Source organism: Hemicordylus capensis, chromosome 5, assembly GCF_027244095.1.
Source record: "Hemicordylus capensis ecotype Gifberg chromosome 5, rHemCap1.1.pri, whole genome shotgun sequence".
NCBI lineage: Eukaryota > Metazoa > Chordata > Lepidosauria > Squamata > Cordylidae > Hemicordylus > Hemicordylus capensis.
The window spans coordinates 83,197,387-83,212,552 of NC_069661.1; the positions used below are offsets into that span (position 1 = coordinate 83,197,387).

At 43.1% G+C, this 15,166-nt stretch overlaps 1 protein-coding gene across 21 annotated transcripts in view; it reads left to right on the forward strand.

Moving 5' to 3' along the window:
• The window catches only part of TENM3 (teneurin transmembrane protein 3), a 2,371,016-nt gene that overhangs the window by 241,411 nt on the left and 2,114,439 nt on the right, over positions 1–15,166 (forward strand). The gene's annotated exons all lie outside the window — the stretch shown is intronic.

A 15,166-nucleotide genomic window follows, 5' to 3' on the forward strand; every position in this document is an offset into this window, starting at 1 on the left:
ATCTTGGAGGTACAATCTGCAAACTTAGCTTGAGACATGTATCCCATCCTTCAGAAAAAGAAAGGAAAGGAAAGGTCAGCCCACTCTTATGTAACATCATACTAAAAGACCTCTTTGCCCCTCCAGGCCATAAAGTGGACTGCATCCCTATAAGCTTCAGGGTGGAGCTTGTTCACTGTTTCCGAGGAACAAACGCTTGCCAGTTTTCCTTGAACTGTTATTGATCCAAGGGAACTTAACCCCACATACAAGTTTCTCAGGATCTCAACCAAATCCCTTGCTAAATGCACAATCAAGGCCCAATGTCTGCTCCATATCACCGGGGCAAAAATAGACTCTTCATCATACCACCTTTTCAGAACCACTTTACAATCATACAGGAGTCCAAACTCCACCCAATTTTAGCGTTCCATCCTGCCCATGGGATATTGTGCAGTCATATTCAGATGACTATAGGCTGACCTGCCACTTGACCTTCAGCAGAACCAAAAATAAAACCAATTAGAACTGGATTATGCTAGCCCTCGCCCCCAACTTATTCTAACTGTTTCTGTTCAAAAGCATGAATACAAGACTTGTATGTCATAGAGCATAACCTGTCGATCTATTTTAGGGCAGATTTGGATAAGCCTTGGTTCCACTCCTAAAAGAATGTGGCCCAAAGTGATCATAGAGCTGCCTCACTGCAGACAAAAATTTCTGGAACTCCAAACAAACCAAAATTGAGTAAAAGTAACCATCAGCATGCAAACAGAATAGTTCAACCTTCAAGAGATGTACCCCTAAACAGAAAACTAAAGTCCTACAAGGACACAATCTTCTACTACTATATTTAACTAGATACAAGATGACACTGAATTTAAGATGATTGATTGATTGATTGATTAAGTGTCATCAAGTTGCTGTCAACTCCTAGCGACCACATAGATAGATTTTCTCCAGGATAATCTGTCTTCAACTTGGCTTTTGAGGTCCCTCAGTGTGCATTCATTGCTGTTGTGATTGAGTTAATCCAACTTGCTGCTTTTCATCATCTTCTTCTCTTGCCTTCAACTTTTCCCAGCATTACAGACTTCTCAAGGGAGTTGGATCATTTAAGATGAGCCCCTTAAAAGAAACCACAGAGGTTAAATACACATATGAGGGCTTGGCTGCAGCTGGCCCTCCAGCTAACCATCCACTGCCACCACTGCCACTGTTAAACCTATGAGACTGCTAAGGCTTACAGTCGCTAAACCCTCTGTCACAGAAAAAAAACCCAAAACCAAAACTTAGTAGTGTGGTAAAAAGGGCAGGTAGGCATGTGGGGGACTAAAATAACTGACAGAGAGAGACTCCAGAAAAGATATTAAGAACAAGAACAGATTTACTTGTGCTTAAAAGGTTTCAAAAAATGAAAAACAAAAAAACCCAGTACAGGAACAGTAGATGAAATATTAGTTGGGCAAGAGTACAAAAATTACAAAATACAAACAAGCAAACTTGTTAGTCTTCTATCACTGTGCCTGTGTAAGAAATTATTATATCAAAATTTCCTCTTCCCAAAAAGAGAAAAGAGCATTCAGAAGTCTACGTTCTTGTCTTTGACTGACTGATTTCTATCCCCCTGAGATTGAAGAAGACACATAGAAAGATAAGAAAATCAAGAATATTTATTCTCATCCAATTCCTTGATAATCTCAGAAGACAGCAATGCAATATAGCACTCAGGGCAAAGGTTACACGTTCTAATCATATATAGATGTTCTAGCTGGAATAATCTATCTGCCTGGTTTCTTCTTCTTCTTGCTTCTCCTTCCTTTCTGCCCTTCACTGTTTTGTTACCCCACCCTTATATCCTGTAAAAGGCATCATCCCCTCAAACTTGTCCTCTTGTTTGTCTTAATATTGATTGGCAAGATGAATTCAGAATACTCTTGACCTATAAAATAGTTTGTCGGTTAGTCTTGGACCATGATTTACGTATAATTTATGCAATTGATACATTTTTTAATTTAGGTGTTCTTACCGAAACCTAACTTCAAGGGATGTATCATAGGAGAACCAGACATGGACTTCTGTGGTTTATGCCCTCCTGTCAATATATGTCATATCCTCTTGAATGCTTTGATGTAGAACCTCGCGCAAAGCAGAAATGCCACCCAGGTGTGACTTCTGAAAAGACACACCTTTTGACATATGGAAACTCTCTGAAAAACAAATTATATCAGAGACAGCTTAGAAGGCACATTCTTCACAGGCCCCAAAGCCTGGATTTTCCTAAAACCCTTGTCAAGTAGACTGGTCATCCTGGCCATAGAAAATGCCCTTCTAGTATCCTTACACCTGGCAGGCTTCAGTAAGATCAGCTCTATCAATCTCTCCCTGGACTATGCTACTGTCTCCTTTTTAAGAATAGGCACAAAGCCCATCTAGTCCAGTATCTTGTTTCACACAGTGGCCCACTGGATGCCTCTGGGGAGCCCACAGGCAAGAGGTATATGCATGCCCTCTCTCCTGCTGTTGTTCCTGTGCAACTAGTATTGAGAGGCATCGTGCCTTGGAGGCTGGAGATAGCCCACAGCCACCAGACTAGTAGCCATTGATAGACCTGTCCACCACGAATCTGTCTAAGCCCCTTTTAAAGCCATCCAAACTCCATAGCTTATTTACGCGCTATGTGAAAAAGTACTTCCTCTAGTCATTCCTAAATTTCCCAACCTTCAGTTTCACGGGGTGACCCTGGTTCTAGTGTTGTGAGAGAGGGAGAAAAATTTCTCTCTGTCTACCCTCTCCACTCCATGCATAATTTTATACATTTTGATCATGTTTCCCCTTAGTCACCTGTTTTCCAAGGTAAAGAGTCCCAGTTGAAGTAGCCTAGCATCATAAGGAAGGTGCTCCAGGCTCCTGATCACTTTGGTTGCCCTCCCCTGCATCTTTTCCAGTTCTACAATATCCTTCTTAAGAGACGGTGACCAAATCTGTAAGCAGTACTCCGGATGTGGCTGCACCATAGATTTGTATAAGGGCATTATAATATTAGCATTTTTATTTTCAATCCCCTTCCTAATGAATTCTAGCATTGAATTAGCTTTTTCACAGCTGCTGTGCACTGAGATGACACTTTCAATGAGCTGTCCACCACAACCCAAGATTTCTTTCCTGGTCAGTCATCAACAGCTCAGATCCCATCAGCATATATGTGAAGCTGGTGGGTTTTGCCCCAATGTGCATCACTTTACACTTGCTTACATTGAGCCTCATTTGCCATTTTGTCGCCCAGTCCCCCAGTTTGGAGAGATCTTTTTTTGGAGTTCCTCACAGTCCGTTGTGGATTTCACTACCCTAAATAGTTCAGTGCTAAAGGAATATCTTGGTCAATTAGAAAGTTTTTTTTACCATAAGCAGCTAGAACCTTCATTCTCTGCCTGGACACAACCAATAGAAACAGTTTACAACTTTTACCTCCAAAAATCTGCAGCTGACAGCTTTTATCTCAGAGCTGCTTATCATAGGTAGTAACATTTTTAACCCTTAAAGAGCTTGGAGTGTACAAAACAAGGCAAGTATAAAACAAATTAAACCATATAGCAAAGGGGAAAGGGGTCATTTCTTCACAAGAGGTTATATCTATATTTACTCAAAAGGAAGTGGACTCTGAATTTAAGATGCAGCACCTACTTTATCAAAACAATCCACTTCCCTTTACTCATCTCATAAGTCTTGGTAGCCCTAATGCACAACCTTGATAGTCAATGTGGTGTTCTGTGTTGGACTAGGACCAGGGAGACATGAGCTCAAACCTCCATTCAGTCATGAAACTCACTGGGTGACTCTGAGCCAGTCACTTCTCTCCCAGCCAGGTATATAGCAAACAGTGAGCAGGGGGAACAATTGTGCTCAGGCCCCAAATGTCTGGGGAGCCTGCAACAGGGCTGTCCTTAGAGAGCCCTGGCAGGGCCCAGGGCAAATCAGCCAGTGTGGGGTTCCCTTCCACTTAATTCTAATGGGGGTTAAAAGAGCAGGGTGGTCACCCTGCTTTCCATGCCCTAAAGACAGCCCTGGACTCCCCCTTGCCTTTGGTCAGGGAACCTCATTGCTCCCTCCAACACCTAGCCAGCAAGCAAAGCACTCATCAGCTGGGAGCATGAGGCATGCCCCTCTCTTCTCCAGCCAGCATTTAACACTGGCTGGGGAGAGAAGGACTTTCCTCTCCCCGCCCCCAGGCACTGGCCATCCCATGTGCCTGTCGGGGCCAGTGCAGAGGGGCGGGGCCAGTGCAGAGAACGGGGCTGTCACAGCCCCAGCATAGTTTAATTTCCTCATTTCCTCTGACAACAGTTGGTGGAATCATGAAAGGGAGCTATCTCCCTTTCAGCAACCCAACCAACCGCTGTCAGGGGAAATGAGGAAATTAAACTATGCCAGGACTGTGACAGCCCCCTTTTCTGCACTGTGTCTAATGTCAGATGCAGGGGTCATGGCTTGGGGCCCACATGAAAGAACACCTGGGGGATGGAGGAGCTGCCGGCCAGACTTGGTTCCACAACCCCTGCATAGCTCCCTACAGCCCTGCTCTCAGCATAACCGACATCACAGGGTTGTTGTGGGAATAAACACAACCATGTACACTACTCTGGGCTTCTTGGAAGAACAGTGTGATTATAAATGTAAAAATAATAATATGCTAACACTGCACCACTCTGGGCCAGGCCCCTGCAGATCCATTTCATATCAAACTTGGCACCATTTTGCTGATTCTTTGAGCCCCAAAGAACAGGGGTAGCAACTACAGGGTGAGTCAGTGAGGTGGTAAATTATTGGATCTCCAGTAGGCCAGCAAGATGCCTCCCACCATCACCATCAGAGCAGCTCCTTGGGCCCAATCTGCCCATGCTAACTTTGCAAGGAGCACTTCTCCTACTTTTTTCAAAGCTTGCAATGTTCAAAGCTGTTTCAAAGCTTTGCAAAGTTTGTTTTTGAAAGGGGCCTTGTCTCCACCAAAGGACTGGGACGAGGCAGCATTTTGCTCTGAATCTCAGGTGCCACAATACCTTGGACTGCCCCTGCCAAAGAACATTAACAAAAAACCTTCCCTAAATATGTAAACTTAAAAACTGTAAAGACATTACCTTAGCTGGGTGGTCATGGCTAGGACCAGTATCTGCACAAGTTATAATTTTGGTTATTTGGAAGCTCATAAAGGAAGCCACAGATGTAAAAAGGCCTCTTTGGTTGTGAAATATTTCTGCTGGCGGGAGCACCATGAGCCTAGCTAGCCAAAGTACTAACCAGCATTTTTCCTCAGATCCTCTACAAAGAGCAGTATGCCTAGTGTTTCCTTCTAGAAGGCATCCTGAAGATTAATAGCCTAGTCAGGCTATCTCAAGAAGTTCCTCACTATACTGTGAGTGTTACTTGAACATTTGTCAACTAAGGGGCATTTATTCTGTAAACAAAAAGTATCCAGGGATGTTTTATTAAAAGTAGAAGTCTGACCTAAGTGGCAAAATGGCTCAACTGAATCTCAAAAACAAAAGGACAGATCTTGTTGATGTAGATTCTCATTGACTGGAAGGGAAGAGAGCTGGTCTTGTGGTAGCAAGCATGACTTGTTCCCTTAGCTAAGTAGGTTGCATATGAAAGGGAGACTAGAAGTGTGAGCAGTGTAAGATACTCCCCTTAGGGGATGGAGCTGCTCTGTGAAGAGCATCTAGGTTCCAAGTTCCTTCCCTGGCATCTCCAAAATAGAACAAGATTTTTTTAATATGACAAGATTCTTTTATTGAACCAACAAACTACCAAAGCATACAGTATGTTACCAAAACACAATTATATACAAAGTGGTTGTTTGTACATCATATATCTACAAAGATTTACAAACAAGGATTTGGTAACCCACAGGGTTATAAAGTATATGCACGCAGTACTGTAACTCGGTGGTGGTGGGGAGATTACAAGGCACATCAGGTAATGGGGGGGGGGTGTTACATCCAACGTCCATTTCCACTATTTGTCCCATTGCTGTTTAGAAGAGATACACTTGTCTTTTTGCACATAACCATACAAACCTTTCCAGAAGAAATTTACTGTCTCATCTACGTGAACCTCTTGGTCGCGTCTTCCCTCCCTATTCCTATGCAGGAGCATTGCATAAATGACATACAGGTTTACTAACCTGATTATGAGAAGGGGAACGTTCCAATTCCCTAGTATAAGGGCACCCATTCCATCCCGTTTCCTTGAAGGTTTCTTTCTGGGACCTCGAAAAGAGGTTCTATCGCTCAAACCCAAGGTTAGTTCTTCCCAAGTCTGTTTTTCCAAATCAGGCCACTTGCTTACTCCTTGCCATTCTTTTGGCTACCACACACTCTTTTAAGAAATGTGAGTGGGTTTCCCTGAATGTCTTGCCTAGCTCACTAGCTTTCTGTTTGCAGGTGATTTTAGGACACTGTTGCTTGTCCTCTGGGAGCCATGGCTTAGCGGCCTTAAGCAGCAGTACCTGGTGGTATAAACGCCACCTCATTTCGCATAAATGAAAAGGGACCTTTTTCTCCTTAAAGAGAGTGATAGGGTGATCGGGTTGCAACAAATACTGTGAAGTGCAGGCTGAGAAAGATTCCTGCCTGGAAACTTGGAGAAGCCACTGCCAGTCTGTGCAGACAATACTGAGCAAGATGGACCTATGGTCTGACTCAGTATGTGGCAGCTCCCTATGTTCCTATGACTGTATTCCACAACTCAATCAAGCAAAACTAGTTCCTCTACTGTAATCATTTTGATTTTGGTACTTCTGCAAGAAGCTCTAAAGTGATGAAGCTATACTTAGTCCATTCATAGGTAGCTAGTCCCACCTATTAATAGCACACATCCCCCTTCAATGCTTTGCAATTCCACTGGGATACAAAATTAACTCTTTAGAAATGCCAGTCAATTCAGATGTTCTGCCAACAAACCTGGGCACTCTCTCAAAACTCATGTAACATGATAATTGTGATCATTTGATTATTTTGATTTTTAAATCTCAAGGGCTTCTGTGCAGTGGATGGCTAAGAGGGCTTTTCCAACTGTATCACTAAATATACTGTACTCTGAGTGTTCCTTGAAAATTTGTCAACTAAGGGCCATTTATTCTGTAAACAACATGAACCTGCAAATTGTGCCCTATATCTACAATGAAATGTTCTTTCCTAGTTGTTGTTTTTTAAGCAGTGTATGTTGGATATGCATAAAGCATAGGCACTAATATCTTTTATTCCTGTTCCACTTGCACATTTTGACAGCTTGAAATAGTTACGAGCAGTGAGGAGTTTCATTAGGAAGTGCCTGGAGGCTATGGCTGATAGTCATAAATAACAGCAGCCATATAGTTCTGACCTTATCAGGTCGCTGTGGACAAAATGACTCTCACTCTACACTAACGGATGCTTTTAATCTGATGTGTCTTTAACATACTACATATATACAGTTACATCCTAACTTCTCCAAATGATGACTTGGCTAGAGAAATAAGGGAACTGAAAAGCCAGTATAAATGGCTAATTGGGGGGGGGGGGGAAGCAAGTGGCGGTGAAGGAATCATCCTTGCAGCGGCCAAATCAAAAGATGCTAAATTGTTCTGGAAAATAGTATCAGGCAGTCTTAAAGGGTCTTCAGGTAGTTTGAATGGTCTCTCCCGATGCTTGGACAGTACATTTCAGGGTGCTGTATCAATCAGATCTGACATCTCCGTTTGATTACCATTTGGACTGTCTACCCCCATGGCCACCAGTCTCTGTGAGTGGGGTCACTAAGTTGATATCTCAGTTACCATCTGGTAAAGCACCCGGTAAGGATATGATCACGGGGGAACTTCTTAAAGCTGATATCTACTGGTGGGCCCCTATCCTAGCTAAGCTTTTCACTTACATTGATGGGATGGGTTGTATTCCTGAGGACTGGCAAACGGCCATCATTACACCGATATATAAGGGAGGTCAGCAATGTAACCCCTCTAATTACCGCCCAATAAGTTCATTATCTACAGTTAGTAAACTTTAAGCAAGGCATTTGTGCCACAAACTTATCACCTGGGTTGAAGAGAATTCCATCCTTAGAGAAGAACAGGCAGGCTTTCGCTCTGGCTGATCAACTATAGATCAAGCCTTGGTCCTCTCCCATTTGATAGAGAAATACTCTAGTAAAAACTCTTCGTTATATGTGGCCTTCATTGACTTCAGGGCCGCGTTTGACTCAATTTCTAGGACGTGTCTTTGGAACAAACTAGCTAGGTCCTCCATTAGCACTTAGCAATAGCAATAGCACTTACATTTATATACCGCTCTATAGCCGGAGCTCTCTAAGCGGTTTACAATGATTTAGCATATTGCCCCCAACATTCTGGGTACTCATTTTACCGACCTCGGAAGGATGGAGGGCTGAGTCAACCTTGAGCCCCTGGTCAGGATCGAACTTGTAACCTTCTGGTTACAGGGCGGCAGTTTTACCACTGCGCCACCAGGGGCTCTTTTTACCACGCTAAAGGTTTACCACGCTAAAATTCTAGCCCAGCTGCTCTATGGAATACAGATTTTTTGGACATTGATTCTCGTCTTCTTTTTTTAATCTGTACTCTTTATGAAAACACGTCACTGATGTTTAAGTGTGACAGCGAAGGTCATCTATCAGACCCTGTCCCAGTTCAGAAAGGGGTTAAACAGGGCTGTATTTGGGCTCCCTTCCTGTTTAATTTTTATATTAATTATTTAATCCCCCTCTTAGATGACCCTGTTTTTCATCAGCCCAAGCTAGCAGGCAGAATGATATCTAACTTGCTGTATGCAGATGATGCAGCACTATTATCTACTACGCTTGTTGGCATGTGGAGAGCTCTGAGAACTCTTGCACAATTTTGTGCTGAGGAATTTCTGGCCATTAATACTCACAAAACCAAAGTGATGGTGTTTGGTAAGAGATCAAAAAAGCATTGCTGGTCTATAAATGGTAATAGCGTTCAGCAAGTTAAAACGTATAAATATCTTGGCCTTGTGCTCCATGAGAGTCCCTCATGGAGACGCCACTGTGACTATTTAGCCACTAAGGCTCAACATACAGTCACAGCTGTATTAAAAAAAAAAATTAATACAAAGGGGCCTATTCCATTCCTGCTGCGCTGAAGGTTTACCACGCTAAAATTCTAGCCCAGCTGCTCTATGGAATACAGATTTTTTGGACAGGAAATCTACAGTTACTTGAACGGGTTCAAACAAGATTTCTATGAGGTATTTTCCAACTCCCTCGTTGTGTCTCGAATGTGTCACTTTGTTTAGAGGTGGGCATTACCAGGATAGTAGCCCAGGCTTGGTTACGTTTAATTAATTATTGGCACAAAATTAACTCTCATGGGTTGGGCTTGGTTCCTTTGGTTTTAAAGGATGAATATACAGATCATACTGGGTAATTATGGGTTTTCTGAGCAATTCATATGCCCCTTAGGCCCAGATTTAGTCAAAAAAGTTTTAAAACAGAGAATTTGGGACCTGGAGAAACAAAGGGACCCGAGTAGGGTCTCTGTTGGAGCTTATAATGATTACTTCTCAAGTTACCCACTTCCAGCAATTTATCTTATGTACTTGTCTGCTCTGACCCAAAGGAGAGCTTTCTCCCAGGCTCGATTTAATGTCCTGCCATCTATGGTTTTGGAGGGAGGGTATAAAGGTGTCCCTTATAAGGATCGACTATGTCCCTGTGGTGCAGAAGTGGTTGAGACAACTGTACATGTGCTTTTACACTGTACCTTTTACAAAATCATCCATACCTCCTGGCTTGAACATTATTTGTGCAAATTTTTGGGACATCAGGATGAGTTCTATGTTGAGCTTTTCCTGTCAGGTTGGCACAAGGGAATTACCTTGGCCGTGGCCAAATTTTGTGCAGCTGCTATAAAAATAAAAAATGTTTTAACTAATTTTAATTGATATGTTTTATGTGTTATTCTTTTCTTTTTCTTCTTCTTCTGATAATTGTACTATTGCTGCTTGTTGTACGTACATTATGTTTGGTCTTGTACCGTAAATAAATAAATTTAAATTTAATTTAACTGGAGATAAAATTGTCTTTGAAATGGTAGTATGATTGCAGTATCCTACTGTAAACAATAAGAGAAACATGAGCTAGTTAACATCCTGATTACTAGAATTTAGCCATTCTGAAAATCTATGTAGAATTTTCATTACCAAAAATAAATACATTAAGATTACATAAGATTTTTTTCTTGCAACATTTAATTATATTAGGGATGTGCAAAAAATTTCGGGCACAGAACGATCTGTGCCTGAAACGAGCAATTTCGGGTGATTCAGGGCCGAACCGAATCACCTCCGATGTCCCCCGATATTTTTCGGGCCCGAACCGAATCACCTGAATTTCGGGCATGAAAAATTCGGGTGATTCGGTTCATGGTTGATTTGGGGGGATTTTTTGAAGTTTTAGTGACTTTGGGGCAGTTCGGGGGCATAGTATGGGTTCTGGGCAAAAAGAGTGGGGTGTGGTGGTAGCGCCTAATGGGTGCAGGCTACCACCCCAATTTCAGGGGGATTGGACAAAGGGCTGATATTTTGAGAATTTTTGAAGTTTTAGTGACTTTGGGGCAGTTTGGGGGCAGAAAGTGAATTCTCATTCTATCATAGCAAATGAGATTTTTTTCAATTAGACAACTCTCATGACCCCACTTTCACTTTTTCACACTCTCAATTACTATGAATATGAGGAAGTAATCAATTTAGCACACTTCACCTTATGAAGACAAACCTCAGAATTCACCAAAATTCACCCCTCTGCCCAATCACTCTGAAATAGGGAACGGGTGGTAGCCTCCACCCATTAGGCACTATCTACCAGCCCACCCCACTCCTTTGGGGCAGATCCACTTTCTGCCCCCAATCTGCCCCAAAGACACTAAAACTTCAAAAATTATCAAAAAAATCAGCCCTTTGTCCAATCCCCCTGAAATTGGGGTGGTAGCCTCCACCCATTAGGCACTACCACCCCACCCCACTATTCTGCCCCAGTCCCCACTTTCTGCCCCAATCTGCTCCAAAGACATGAAAACTTCAGAAATTCACCAAAAGTCAGCCCTTTGACCAATCCCCCTGAAATTGGGGTGGTAGCCTGCACCCATTAGGTACTACCACCCCACTCCACTCCTTTTGCCCAGATCCCATGCTATGCCCCCGAACTGCCCCAAAGTCACCAAAATTTCAAAAATTCCCCAAAAATCAGCCCTTTGCCCAATTCCCCTGAAATTGGGGTGGTAGACTCCACCCATTGGGCACTACCACCCCACCCCAAAATTTTGCCCTTGGGCCCCTTTTTTACCCCCCGAATTGATTCGGATTAAATCCGAATCTGAACCGAATCAAGGGTGATTCGGGTGGCCCATATTCGGGCACAAAACAGAACAGGGGTGATTCGGTTTGGGTCCCGAACCGAATCACCAAATTCCCGAATTGCACACCCCTAAATTATATCGGTACTAGAAATATATTTGTATTAGAAAACGTTTCTCTACTTTTTGAGCTAAAGTAGGGGTGTCACACCAAATAAGTTGTTAGTTCCAGATCAGTTATGAACTATAACTGAGGTGAGAGGATAGAATTGTAGTTTGGCACAAGTCCGACAGCAATAGCGTGGGGTGGCTTTTTAAAATCAGTTCACCACCCCGTATGATAACAGTGGAGGCTCTCAGCTTTCTCTGCCCCCATCAGTCCTCAGGCCACCATCAGGGACACTAATAAGAAGCTCAGAAAGGGTCTGCCAGAACATTGTCTCCTTGGCTGCTGCAAAATTGTATGTGTTCTGTCACAGACATACAAGTGGCCTTATCATTCAGTCACTCCAGTGCTGATTTTCCACCTCCTGCATCATTATCCCCTGAAGTAGTAGGATGTGCCCTACTATGCTCTGGACCTACATAATGGAGGAAACTATCAAAATTTTGATTGTATTTTGCATCTGAGCACACATCATTCTGTGTGTGTGTGTGTGTGTGTGTGTGTGTGTGTGTGTGTGTGTTTATCTTCCATTTCTGTAAGCTCAGGGTGGCTTACATGGTCTCTGCATTTTATTTATTTGTTTGTTTGTTTGTTTGTTTACACTTTTATACCACCTTTCATAAAAATAATCTCAAGGCGGTTTACAAAATATTCAACAATATAAAACCATGAAGACTACACAATAAGAATTAAAATGGAATATAAAAATAAAATCTAATTAAGTTTTTAAAAAAACAAACAAACATGTACAATATAACCATAAGATATAAAGTGGCAGCAAACAGAACACTCACTTAAAAGCCTGGGGTAAAAAGCCAATATTTCACTTGTTTTCTAAGAACTGTGATAGATCCTGTGATGTTTGTCCTACCACCCTATGAGGTCAGTTAGGATGAGACTAGTTTCATGGCTGAGTGGAAATTTAAATCCTGGTTTCAGGCCTAGTCAGAAACCCGATCCACTATACCAAACTGACATCATAGAGAAATGGAACAAATGGCACACTGGCAGATAAGACACAAATCGTTGTTGCCAATAGTAACATCAGATAGAGAGAGATCCATAGTACCTGAGACCATAAAGTGTGAGCCGCTACCAAATGTTGACTCAGAATAAAGGAGTATCTGCCATGTCAGTCCAAAGTTGGACATATATTCCAGTATTATATACCAGTGGTCAGTTATTTAAGTAAATTCCTTTTCCTTAGTGCTTGATAGTTTATAGTTGTTCACCACAGGAGTTGATTCAGCTTTGCCAGGTTATGTTGGTTCCTTTGAAAGAGATTCTCAATGGCTTAGACTTATCTGTAAATCATTTCCTATGTCTATTAAAATATGTGCTTGTGGTAGATTTAAGTAACTTATCTAGCCTCTTCACTCCTCTGGGAGGTATAACATTCTCACTTCCTTGTGGAAAGCTCCATAATAGCCTCTCATGGATATTAATTGTTTCTTACTGGAATAATGGTGTGGGGTGTGTGTGTGTGTGTGTGTGTGTGTGTGTGTGTGTGTTCTTCTAGCCTATAAGAGGTATTGGGAAATGTGTTATAAGAATAACCTCATTACCAAGTCCTAGCCCTAGCACATACATTGTGAACTGCTCTCATCTACCATGTAGAAAGCATCTGCTCTGAATTAGGTGTTCCATGGCAACACCTAACTGAGCAGTGAACATGTTCATATGATTTTTCCATTTCAAAAAAGAGAGGGAAGATCAACATGAAGTGGACCTTTGTGAATCTGGGAGTCTATGTGGAACCCCTGATTCAGACTAGATCCTATCTGTGTGATGAAGTGAATCCTACACACAAATTTAATGCTTGCTAGCCCTGGGGAATCTGTGAACCGTGTCTTAACTGCCAACACAAAATAAAGCCCGATCAGGAACTATCCAGCATTTCCTTAGCTTTTTTTGGTATTTGAATATTCTTAACTAGGCATGTGCATGACCAAGGTTTGTGCAGTGGTCAGAATTTGGAACAGTTTGTGGTTCGGCCGAACCACAAACTAGTTTGGTGGCTTGAGGGCAGTGCCAGGGGTGGTGGTGAGCAGAACCTTTATAAATAAATTAAACAGGTTCTTACCTGTGTGATAGCCACTCCAGGCAGCTTCCTGTGGCAGTGGCATTCCCCTCAGCATCCCACACATGGTGGTGGGGTGCTGGAATGCACCTGGTCTCCATGCATGCACAGAAGCCAGACTTGTGGCGGTGCCACACCAGTGCACAAGCTGCTGGGGGGAGCGCTGCTGCAGTAGGAAGCTGCCTGGCATGGCAGTCACACAGGTAAGGACCTGCTTGCTTTAAAAAAGTGCCTCTTGCTCCCCCCCCTCCACCGGTCACTGCCCTCAAGCTGCTGTACTGGTTTGTGGTTGGGCTGAACCGGAACAAATCAGTTTGTGGAACCATTAACCAATCCAAATGCAAACCGGTGCACAAAACTCAGTTGCACATGCATTCTTAGTTATGTCAAACTGTTGAGCTCTTTTCCACCCCCCTTTGGCTATTTAATTATATTTGTGGATTATACTGTGTAACATTTCTGTGATCTGTTTTTTTAATTAAACATGCATTTTATAATTTTGTTAAGTTTTTATATGCAAATTGATTTTTTGTTAGGCTCAATCAGAATCTTTTCACTTACCAGTTAAGATATAACCTAATTGGTCGTGGACAAGCAGCTTGGTGAGGTTTGCCTTACCACCTCTTTTCTTGACCCTTGCCCTTCATCACTTATACCATCTAGCAAGGAGGTTATTGGAGAGGCTCTTGTTTGTATCATTAATGCCTCTCTGAGGAAATGTCATGATCCCTGAGCCTGACTCCTCATCTGAGATGGACCCTGAATCTCAACCCCTTCATCTGACACAGTCCCCAAGCCTGACTCTGCTTTACCCAAAACCAACCCTGATCCAGATATAGACTTCAAAGACTCAGCTGAAGAAGTGGGACATGAGAGTCCCCTGCTTCAAAACTTGGTGGAGATTGTGTCTCTGGAACATCCCCTTCATCCTTAGGATACACCCTTGCCCTCTTCTTCCTCCTCCAGCTGAGGGGAATACTCTGAAACCATGTCTCAGCTATTCCTCAGCAAGAGACTGAGAAATATGGCACAGCCTCTTTAAGACTGCCACACTTGAGATCAGGGGGCATGGCCAAGATTCACTTCCTTTGAAAAGGGCTCAGACTGCTGCAGGTTCTTGCCCCAAAGTCACTAAGGTTCTTGCTACAGCAAAATCGTTGCTCAAGCTTGGAGCCTGCTCCTTGCTAGCAATTGAAGCTCTTCTCACAATCAGTGAGAAGAGCTTTGGTGCTAACTGCAGGGAGAGCAGGCTTAGCCCTCTCTCCCCGCAGATGAGCAGCCACTCGTAGCTGGGTGGCCAGATTGGCCGCTCACATGACTGCTGGCTCTGTCACGGAACCAGCAGAGGTGGCAGGGATCAGGGGCCACGTGGCCCCCGGAAGTTCCAGGATGCCCCACATGAGCATTCTGGAGAAAACCCCCAACCCAGGAGGCTGCTTGCAGCCTCCCAGTTGGGGATCTACTCGTGTGTCGCTGCACGCCACAGCAACATACTAGCAAAAATATGTGGTTAATGGAGCGCTCGCTCCATTAACCTCATCTTAGGGGAGGGGTAGTTAGGCAGGCTTGGGCC